Source organism: Dermacentor silvarum, chromosome 3 (genome assembly GCF_013339745.2).
Source record: "Dermacentor silvarum isolate Dsil-2018 chromosome 3, BIME_Dsil_1.4, whole genome shotgun sequence".
Lineage (NCBI taxonomy): Eukaryota > Metazoa > Arthropoda > Arachnida > Ixodida > Ixodidae > Dermacentor > Dermacentor silvarum.
This window is the reverse complement of record NC_051156.1, coordinates 228,006,719-228,017,846: the sequence shown is the minus strand read 5'-3', so window position 1 is coordinate 228,017,846 and position 11,128 is coordinate 228,006,719.

The following is an 11,128-nucleotide window of genomic DNA, read 5'->3' as shown; positions in this document are numbered from 1 at the left end:
ACATTCCCTCTTCTCTTGCTCCTAACTCCTCTCCAACTCGGCTTCTTTTTACTTTTCGCGTTTGCGCGCTGGTTCCTGCGGAGGGCCCTTCTGGACACGTATGGATGTTTTGCCTACGCATATACATCTTCGTTGTAAAAAAAAATACCTTGAGTGACTGAAGCGAAAGTGCATACTTCTTTTGCATCACGCATACAACATACAGCGCAGCATTGGTTTCAATAAAGAGACAGCATCCAAACCACATAACTGATGATACGGTGCTCCTGCAAACAATGCGAAGCACGTAGCACTCCCCGCATACGTTTCCTGGTAAAGATTACTGTTGCGCAAGCTGCCGCGGCGAGTGACGTCACTAGCCTTTCATATGTAAAAGAACGAGCCTAACACTTGATTTCATTGTTGCTGCAGCACCGCTATGGGTAGGCAACGCATAGTTATGACTCCCGAGTAGCAGCGTGAATACGAGGAGCGGCTTAGGAACAGAAACGGCAATGCGAACAGCGGCGGCGTGGTCGTATTGCCGTGGAATCCAGCACAGGGGAAGTCCACATTCTCCGATGGTTGAATAATGCGCCGGAGGAGGAATTGAGCCATAAAGCGTTTCCATATCAGCAGTTGTCTTCAGCAGCTTCGCTGGACATCCACTTTCGCAGGGCTCGGATGTCGAGTGAATGTTTTGCTGCAGCATGCCTCATTTTGTGGCGAATATTTGCTCCGGTATGGTTTTATTCTTACGCGACCAGTTCGACCCTCAAATATCAAGGCACTTCCCTTTGTGTTATCACACAGCTTTTCCTTCTAATTCTTTCTTCCCATTCTTGTAATTCTCCATGGTCTTTTTTGTTCATTCTTTGCATCAAGTTCCACTCTCTCTTTCTTTCTCACTTTTTTTGTGATGACTTTTGGTTGGTATTTTACATTTCTAATTACCCTGTACTTGGTTGCGAACTTTCTTGACCTCATCCTCCATTTTGTGTCCACGCTTTTCAGGTACTGATACTTGTGCATTTTAGCCACTCATTTATTTTCATTCTTGTTCCCGAGTCTTTCTTCAAAACTAATTTGCTCTGCGCTTCTCTGCCTTCAAAGAGGTTCAACCCGTGCCCCCTGCACTGCCTCATTTGTAGTTTTACCGTGAGCTCCCAAAGTCAACCGGCCTACCGATCTTTGGTTAAATTCCAACTCCAACAAAATATCCCATTTTATGCACAGAATGGCATTTGTGAACGTGAGCGGCTGGAACCATTGCCCCTTTCCGGATTCCACTCATCGCCTCATACTTACTGTGGCCCCAAAATGCTGTTTCATTATTGCTGAATTTCGCTTCCGTTTATTTTCAGATTATCCTCGTGGGTGCTTGAGTAAGTCTTCTTTCGTTTATATATACGCCGAGGTATTTATATTGCTTGACTAAGGGTACGACTTGCTGTTGAATTGGACACCACGTAATTACTCGTATCTTCATTAAATATCATAATTCCCGATTTCTCTGTGCTAAACTTAAGGCCTAGATTTGTCGCTGCGTTGCCACAGATATTCGCAAGCGTCTGCAAATCTCTTGCATGTCCGCTAGTAGCTGTATGTGTCCGCATACATCAGTCCGGGAACCTCCTGTTGCACCAATTTGCCCATTATGCATGTAGAATAAATCGAACCCTAATTCACTTGTTTTCAAGTGTTTCTATGCCCTTAACATAAAGCATGAACAACAATGGAGACAGATGGACATCCTTGCTTCAGTCCTTGGTGAATTCCCACCACTTCATTACCTGTTCGACCTTCCCGTACCACTATTACTCGGTTGTCTCTATATCTCCCTCAGCAGCTCCACGAAATCGTCATCTATGCCTTCGTGCTTAAGAATATCCCATAACAATTCCCTGTCTACGTTGTCATAGGCTCCATTAATATCGAGAAATGCTGTCGATAGAGGTCTATTCTGAGCTGCTCAAACCTCTATTCACTGAGTTAGTACAAACATATTAAGCGTCTGCCTGGTCTGAACCCATTCACTAGTTGCCCAAGTACATCATTTTATCCACCACTTCGACAATTCTAATTTGATCGCTTGCATTCTATATATTACCAACGTTACTGTAACTGGCCTTAACTTTATCACCTTTGCCTTTGTAGATGCGGTTCACCTTGCTTTCACGCCATCCAACCGGAATTTTGTTCGTTCTAATGACTTAGCTATACGCTAAGCCTGCTATATGACATTGCTTAGCAGTGCCTTGCTCTTTGAACAGAGATTTTTGATTCGATGTATTGCGATTTCATCGAGTCCTCGTTCCGTGTTATTAAGGTCAGTTTTCTGCCTTTTCCAGCAAAAGCTATCTATGCTAAATTTTGATCTCAGGCTGCCCTGTTCTTGCTGGATGTATTTGAGTCTGAACTACGCTTTCTTCGTGCCGAAGTTATCCCTAATAACGTCTGTGATGTACTGCAGTGCATCGTCTCCTTCGAAGATGTTAGTCTCTTCATCACTTATGGCCGTTTGCGAATTTTCATTAGGAGCTCGAGTGCTCTTATATGGTTCCAGAATTTTTTTTGGGCGCCTTTGTCTCTTTTGCGAATGTCATGCACCCAACGTTCACTTGCGCATTCATTTCCTCTTGCACGAGCTTACTCGCCACCTTTTTTTCTCGGTATTTGTTGCATCTAAGCGCGTATCTTCGTGTAATCCCAACTTCTTGGCTTCTCTATGATCCCTGGACGCCTGCTTACGCTCTTCTATAGCTTGCTTTATTTCCTTGTTCCACCACTGACGGGGTTCCCTCTTTCCAATCCAATTTCTTCTCTGTGTTTTTGCGATCTCCGTTATTTGCTCTTCATTCATTTTTAGAAATTCTGATGCCATTTGTTCGTGTTTTTCGTTAGTATCTCGGAAGGTCGAACAAGTAATGAAGTGTGGGAATTCACCAAGGCCTGAGGCAAGGATGTCTTCTGTCTTCATGGAGGAAGGAAAATATAGGAAGGAGCATTACGTCACGCAGCCAGCCTTGGCCAGCGCACGCTTCGTGTAGCCAGCAGTGGTGGCCCAACACGGGACTCTTGCGTCAAGGTCACGGAGAATCGAGATGTGCCGAGACCTTGGTTACCCGTAGTTTTATTCGGTGCGCGCTCGGCCGGGAGCTGCTCACATGCAGGAAGGAAAAATTTTTCTTGCTTTGTCTTTTAGATGCGAAGCAGCTTATGGCGGGGGCTTTGTCCGTCCTTCCTTCCGTCCCGCGGCGTCCCACGCCCCCACCGCGCATGTGCGTCCCCTACCCCTCTCTCTCCTCCTACGCTCCCCCTTTCTATGCTCTACGAATCCTCTACTCTACGGAGCGGCGCGCACGGCAGGTGGTGCGACAGCTGCATACTCCGTTGGGGCGCCACGGTAGTTCCGCGGTATGAAAATGGCGGAGCGCGCGCGCCTCATTCTCTCTGCTGTGCAGCGCTGCGATGGGCGCTCGGGCCGCTGCCGCGAAACGGGAGTGGCGACGTGGCGATCCCAAACTTCGGGCTCACGAAGCCGAAAGGAAACGTGAATGGCGGCAAACGGACCCTGAACTCCGGGCTCGAGAAGCCGAATCGAAACGTCAACGTTGAGCGGTGGATCCCGAGGGGGCGTGACAACGCGAAGCCGTATCACAACGCAAACGTCGAGTGGCGGATCAAGCTAACCATCTCCCCGCTGCTTTGCATCCACACATGGTTCCCTTTAGTGGGAGATGGAGTAATTTCTTTCTTTCTTTTTGTTTATTTCAAGAGTTTCAATTTTTCAAATGGTTTCGAATGGGTATCGAAAAAGAAAAATCAACGGGAGTACTAAAACCTACCGCGTGCTCTGACGTATCCTCCATGCTTGACTTTTCATCACGTGTTGGGCCACCGCAGTCGGCGACAATCGCGTTGCGGTATGCTCTCTCCTATATATATATATATATATATATATATATATTTTCCTTCCTCCATGTCTGTCTCCATCGATAGGTGGCGAGAAGCGTGGCGCGCTGGTGCTGGCGAACGCTGAGATTCGTTCCCTCGCTTGCCTCAACCCAGTGGCACATACCCAGTTAACCAAGTTGGCGAGAGATACATTAAATAGCTGCACATACCATTCAAGGCCCAGCTCGCTAATGCATTGGCGTTCATTGAAAAGCGGCACATACCCAGTGCAGTTGTGGCGCAGCTTGCTAAGCGTCGGGTCGCTGCCCTTGTGGAACCGTGGTCAGTGTGTTCCATTCCGCTCACAGTTGCAGACACGTAGGCATTTTTGTCGTCGTTGTAGAGCGGAACATTGCCTGTGGCACATACACAGTTACCCAAGTTGGCGAGAGATACATTAAATAGCTGCACATACCATTCAAGTGCATTAGCGTTCATTGAAAAGCGGCACATACCCAGTGAAGTTGTGGCGCAGTCTGCTAAAGCGTCGGGTTGCTGCCCTTGTGGAACCGTAGTCACGTGGGTTCCATTCCGCTCACAGTTGCAGACACGTAAGGCATTTTGTCGTCGTTGTAGAGCGGAACATTGCCTGTGGCACATACAAGTTACCCAAGTTGGCGAGAGATACATTAAATAGCTGCACATACCATTCAAGTGCATTGGCGTTCATTGAAAAGCGGCACATACCCAGTGAAGTTGTGGCGCAGGCTGCTAAAGCGTCGGGTCGCTGCCCTTGTGGAACCGTAGTCACGTGGGTTCCATTCCGCTCACAGTTGCAGACAGTAAGGCATTTTGTCGTCGTTGTAGAGCGGAACATTCCCAGTGGCACATACCCAGTTACCAAGTTAGCGAGAGGTACATTAAATAGCTGCACATATCATTCAAGGCCCAGTCGCTAATGCATTGGCGTTCATTGAAAAGCGGCACATACCCAGTGCAGTTGTGGCGCAGCCTGCTAAAGCGTCGGGTCGCTGCCCTTGTGGAACCGTGGTCACGTGTGTTCCATTCCGCTCACAGTTGCAGACACGTAAGGCATTTTGTCGTCGTTGTAGAGCGGAACATTGCCTGTGGCACATACACAGTTACCCAAGTTGGCGAGGATACATTAAATAGCTGCACATACCATTCAAGTGCATTGGCGTTCATTGAAAAGCGGACATACCAGTGAAGTTGTGGCGCAGGCTGCTAAAGCGTCGGGTCGCTGCCCTTGTGGAACCGTAGTCACGTGGGTTCCATTCCGCTCACAGTTGCAGACACGTAAGGCATTTTGTCGTCGTTGTAGAGCGGAACATTCCCAGTGGCACATACCCAGTTACCCAAGTTGGCGAGAGATACATTAAATAGCTGCACATACCATTCAAGTGCATTGGCGTTCATTGAAAAGCGGACATACGCAGTGAAGTTGTGGCGCAGGCTGCTAAAGCGTCGGGTCGCTGCCCTTGTGGAACCGTAGTCACGTGGGTTCCATTCCGCTCACAGTTGCAGACACGTAAGGCATTTTGTCGTCGTTGTAGAGCGGAACATTCCCAGTGGCACATACCCAGTTACCCAAGTTGGCGAGAGAGATACATTAAATAGCTGCACATACCATTCAAGTGCATTGGCGTTCATTGAAAAGCGGCACATACCCAGTGAAGTTGTGGCGCAGGCTGCAAAAGCGTCGGGTCGCTGCCCTGTGGAACCGTAGTCACGTGGGTTCCATTCCGCTCACAGTTGCAGACACGTAAGGCATTTTGTCGTCGTTGTAGAGCGGAACATTCCCAGTGGCACTACCCAGTTACCAAGTTAGCGAGAGGTACATTAAATAGCTGCATATCATTCAAGGCCCAGCTCGCTAATGCATTGGCGTTCATTGAAAGCGGCACATACCCAGTGCAGTTGTGGCGCAGCCTGCTAAAGCGTCGGGTCGGCCCTTGTGGAACCGTAGTGACGTGGGTTCCATTCCGCTCATAGTTGCGATACGTAAGGCATTTTGTCGTCGTTGTAGAGCAGAACATTCCCAGTGGCTCATACCCAGTACCAAGTTGGCGAGAGATACATTAATAGCTGCACATACCATTCAAGTGCATTGGCGTTCATTGAAAGCGGCACATACGCAGTGAAGTTGTGCCGCAGCCTGTTTAAGTGTCGGGTCGCTGCTCTTGTGGAACCTTAGTCACGTGGATTCCATTCCGCTCACAGTTGCAGACACGTAGAGCATTTTTGTCGTCGTTGTAGAGCGGAACATTCCCAGTGGCACATACCCAGTTACCTAGTTGGCGAGAGATACATTAAATTGCTGCACATACCATTCAAGTGCATTGGCGTTCATTGAAAAGCGGCACATACCCAGTGAAGTTGTGGCGCAGCCTGCTAAAGCGTCGGGTCGCTGCCCTTGTGGAACCGTAGTCACGTGGGTTCCATTCCGCTCACAGTTGCAGACACGTAATGCATTTTGTCGTCGTTGTAGAGCGGAACATTCCCAGTGGCACATACCCAGTTACCAAGTTGGCCAGAGATACATTAAATAGCTGCACATACCATTCAAGGCCCAGCTCGCTAATGCATTGGCGTTCATTGAAAAGCGGCACATACCCAGTGCAGTTGTGGCGCAGCCTGCTAAAGCGTCGGGTCGCTGCCCTTGTGGAACCGTAGTCACGTGGGTTCCATTCCGCTCACAGTTGCAGACACGTAAGGCATTTTGTCGTCGTTGTAGAGCGGAACATTCCCAGTGGCACATACCCAGTTACCAAGTTGGCGAGAGATACATTAAATAGCTGCACATACCATTCAAGGCCCAGCTCGGTAATGCATTGGCGTTCATTGATAAGCGGCACATACCCAGTGTAGTTGTGACGCAGCCTGCTAAAGCGTCGGGTCGCTGCCCTTGTGGAACCGTAGTCACGTGGGTTCCATTCCGCTCACAGTGCAGATACGTAAGGCATTTTTGCCGTCGTTGTAGAGCGGAACATTCCCAGTGGCACATGCCCAGTTACCCAAGTTGGCGAGAGATACATTAAATAGCTGCACATACCATTCAAGTGCATTGGCGATCATTGAAAAGTGGCACATACCCAGTGCAGTTGTGGCGCAGCCTGCTAAAGCGTCAGGTGGCTGCCCTTGTGGAACCGTAGTCACGTGGGTTCCATTCCGCTCACAGTTGCAGACACGTAAGGCATTTTTGCCGTCGTTGTAGAGCGGAACATTCCCAGTGGCACATGCTCAGTTACCCAAGTTAGCGAGAGATACATTAAATAGCTGCACATACCATTCAAGTGCATTGGCGTTCATTGAAAAGCGGCACATACCCAGTGAAGTTGTGGCGCAGCCTGCTAAAGCGTCGGGTCGCTGCCCTTGTGGAACCGTAGTCACGTGGGTTCCATTCCGCTCACAGTTGCAGACACGTAAGGCATTTTTGTCGTCGTTGTAGAGCGGAACATTCCCCTGTGGCACATACCCAGTTACCCAAGTTGGCGAGAGATACATTAAATAGCTGCACATACCATTCAGGCCCAGCGGGCTAATGCATTGGCGTTCATTGAAAAGCGGCACATACCCAGTGAAGTTGTGGCGCAGCCGGCTAAAGCGTCGGGTCGCTGCCCTTGTGGAACCGTAGTCACGTGGGTTCCATTCCGCTCACAGTTGCAGACACGTAAGGCATTTTTGTCGTCGTTGTTGTAGAGCGGAACTTTCCCAGTGGCACATACCCAGTTACCAAGTTGGCGAGAGATACATTAATAGCTTGCCCATACATTCAAGGCCCAGCTCGCTAATGCATTGCGTTCATTTTGGCGGAGGTACATTGAATTCCGCTCACAGTTGCAGATACGTAAGGCATTTTTGCCGTCGTTGTAGAACATTCCCTGCATGCCCATACCCAGTTGGCGAGAGATCATTAAAAGTGCACATACCATTCAAGAATTGGCGATCATTGAAAAGTGGCACATACCCAGTGCAGTTGTGGCGCAGCCTGCTAAAGCGTCGGGTCGCTGCCCTTGTGGAACCGTAGTCACGTGGGTTCCATTCCGCTCACAGTTGCAGCACGTAAGGCATTTTTGCCGTCGTTGTAGAGCGGAACATTCCCAGTGGCACAGCGTCGTTTACCCAAGTTGGCGAGAGATACATTAAATAGCTGCACATACCATTCAAGTGCATTGGCGTTCATTGAAAAGCGGCACATACCCAGTGAAGTTGTGGCGCAGCTGCTAAAGCGTCGGGTCGCTGCCCTTGTGGAACCGTATCACGTGGGTTCCATTCCGCTCACAGCTCACAGTTGCAGACACGTAAGGCATTTTGTCGTCGTTGTAGAGCGGAACATTCCCTGTGGCACATACCCAGTTACCAAGTTGGCGAGAGATACATTAAATAGCTGCACATACCATTCAAGCCCAGCTCGCAATGCATTGGCGTTCATTGAAAAGCGGCACATACCCAGTGCAGTTGTGGCGCAGCCTGCTAAAGCGTCGGGTCGCTGCCCTTGTGGAACCGTAGTCACGTGGGTTCCATTCCGCTCACAGTTGCAGACACGTAAGGCATTTTGTGTCGTCGTTGTAGAGCGGAACATTCCCAGTGGCACATACCCAGTTACCAAGTTGGCGAGAGATACATTAAATAGCTGCACATATCATTCATTCAAGTCGCTAATGCATTGGCGTTCATTGAAAAGCGGCACATACCCAGTGAAGTTGTGGCGCAGCCTGCTAAAGCGTCGGGTCGCTGCCCTTGTGGAACCGTAGTCACGTGGGTTCCATTCCGCTCATTTGCAGACACGTAAGGCATTTTTGTCGTCGTTGTAGAGCGGAACATTCCCAGTGGCACATACCCAGTTACCCAAGTTGGCGAGGATACATTAAATAGCTGCACATACCATTCAAGTGCATTGGCGTTCATTGAAAAGCGGCACATACCCAGTGCAGTTGTGGCGCAGCCTGCTAAAGCGTCGGGTCGCTGCCCTTGTGGAACCGTAGTCACGTGGGTTCCATTCCGCTCACAGTTGCAGACACGTAAGGCATTTTTGCCGTCGTTGTAGAGCGGAACATTCCCAGTGGCACATGCCCAGTTACCCAAGTTAGCGAGAGATACATTAAATAGCTGCACATACCATTCAAGTGCATTGGCGTTCATTGAAAAGCGGCACATACCCAGTGCAGTTGTGGCGCAGCCTGCTAAAGCGTCGGGTCGCTGCCCTTGTGGAACCGTAGTCACGTGGGTTCCATTCCGCTCACAGTTGCAGACACGTAAGGCATTTTTGTCGTCGTTGTAGAGCGGAACATTCCCAGTGGCACATACCCAGTTACCAAGTTGGCGAGAGATACATTAAATAGCTGCACATACCATTCAAGTGCATTGGCGTTCATTGAAAGCGGCACATACCCAGTGAAGTTGTGGCGCAGCCTGCTAAAGCGTCGGGTCGCTGCCCTTGTGGAACCGTAGTCACGTGGGTCCATTCCGCTCACAGTTGCAGACACGTAAGGCATTTTTGTCGTCGTTGTAGAGCGGAACATTCCCAGTGGCACATACCCAGTTACCAAGTTGGCGAGAGATACATTAAATAGCTGCACATACCATTCAAGGCCCAGCTCGCTATGCATTGGCGTTCATTGAAAAGCGGCACATACCCAGTGCAGTTGTGGCGCAGCCTGCTAAAGCGTCGGTCGCTGCCCTTGTGGAACCGTAGTCACGTGGGTTCCATTCCGCTCACAGTTGCAGATACGTAAGGCATTTTTGTCGTCGTTGTAGAGCGGAACATTCCCAGTGGCTCATACCCAGTTACCAAGTTGGCGAGAGATACATTGAATAGCTGCACATCATTCAAGGCCCAGCTCGCTAATGCATTGGCGTTCATTGAAAAGCGGCACATACCCAGTGCAGTTGTGGCGCAGCCTGCTAAAGCGTCGGGTCGCTGCCCTTGTGGAACCGTAGTCACGTGGGTTCCATTCCGCGCTAGTTGCAGATACGTAAGGCATTTTGTCGTCGTTGTAGAGCGGAACATTCCAGTGGCACATACCAGTTACCAAGTTGGCGAGAGATACATTAAATACTGCACATATCATTCAAGGCCCAGCTCGCTAATGCATTGGCGTTCATTGAAAAGCGGCACATACCCAGTGCAGTTGTGGCGCAGCCTGCTAAAGCGTCGGGTCGCTGCCCTTGTGGAACCGTAGTCACGTGGGTTCCATTCCGCTCACAGTTGCAGACACGTAAGGCATTTTTGTCGTCGTTGTAGAGCGGAACATTCCCAGTGGCACATACCCAGTTACCCAAGTTGGCGAGAGATACATTAAATAGCTGCACATACCATTCAAGTGCATTGGCGTTCATTGAAAAGCGGCACATACCCAGTGAAGTTGTGGCGCAGCCTGCTAAAGCGTCGGGTCGCTGCCCTTGTGGAACCGTAGTCACGTGGGTTCCATTCCGCTCACAGTTGCAGACACGTAAGGCATTTTTGTCGTTGTAGAGCGGAACATTCCCAGTGGCACATACCCAGTTACCTAGTTGGCGAGAGATACATTAAATAGCTGCACATACCATTCAAGGCCAGCTCGTAATGCATTGGCGTTCATTGAAAAGCGGCACATACCCAGTGCAGTTGTGACGCAGCCTGCTAAAGCGTCGGGTCGCTGCCCTTGTGGAACCGTAGTCACGTGGTTTCCATTCCGCTCACAGTTGCAGGTACGTAAGGCATTTTTGTCGTCGTTGTAGAGCGAACATTCCCATTGGCACATACGCAGTTACCTAGTTGGCGAGAGATACATTAAATAGCTGCACATACCCAGCCAATTCCCAGCTCGGTAATGCATTGGCGTTCATTGAAAAGCGGCACATACCCAGTGCAGTTGTGACGCAGCCTGCTAAAGCGTCGGGTCGCTGCCCTTGTGGAACCGTAGTCACGTGGGTTCCATTCCGCTCACAGTTGCAGACACGTAAGGCATTTTTCGTCGTTGTAGAGCGGAACATTCCCAGTGGCACATACCCAGTTACCTAGTTGGCGAGAGATACATTAAATAGCTTGCACATACCATTCAAGCCCAGCTCGGTAATGCAGTGGCGTTCATTGAAAGCGGCACATACCCAGTGCAGTTTGCGCAGCGCTGCTAGCGTCGGTCGCTGCCCTTGTGGAACCGTAGTCACGTGGGTTTCCATTCCGCTCACAGTTGCAGATACGTAAGGCATTTTTGTCGTCGTTGTAAGCGGAACATTCCCAGTGGCACAA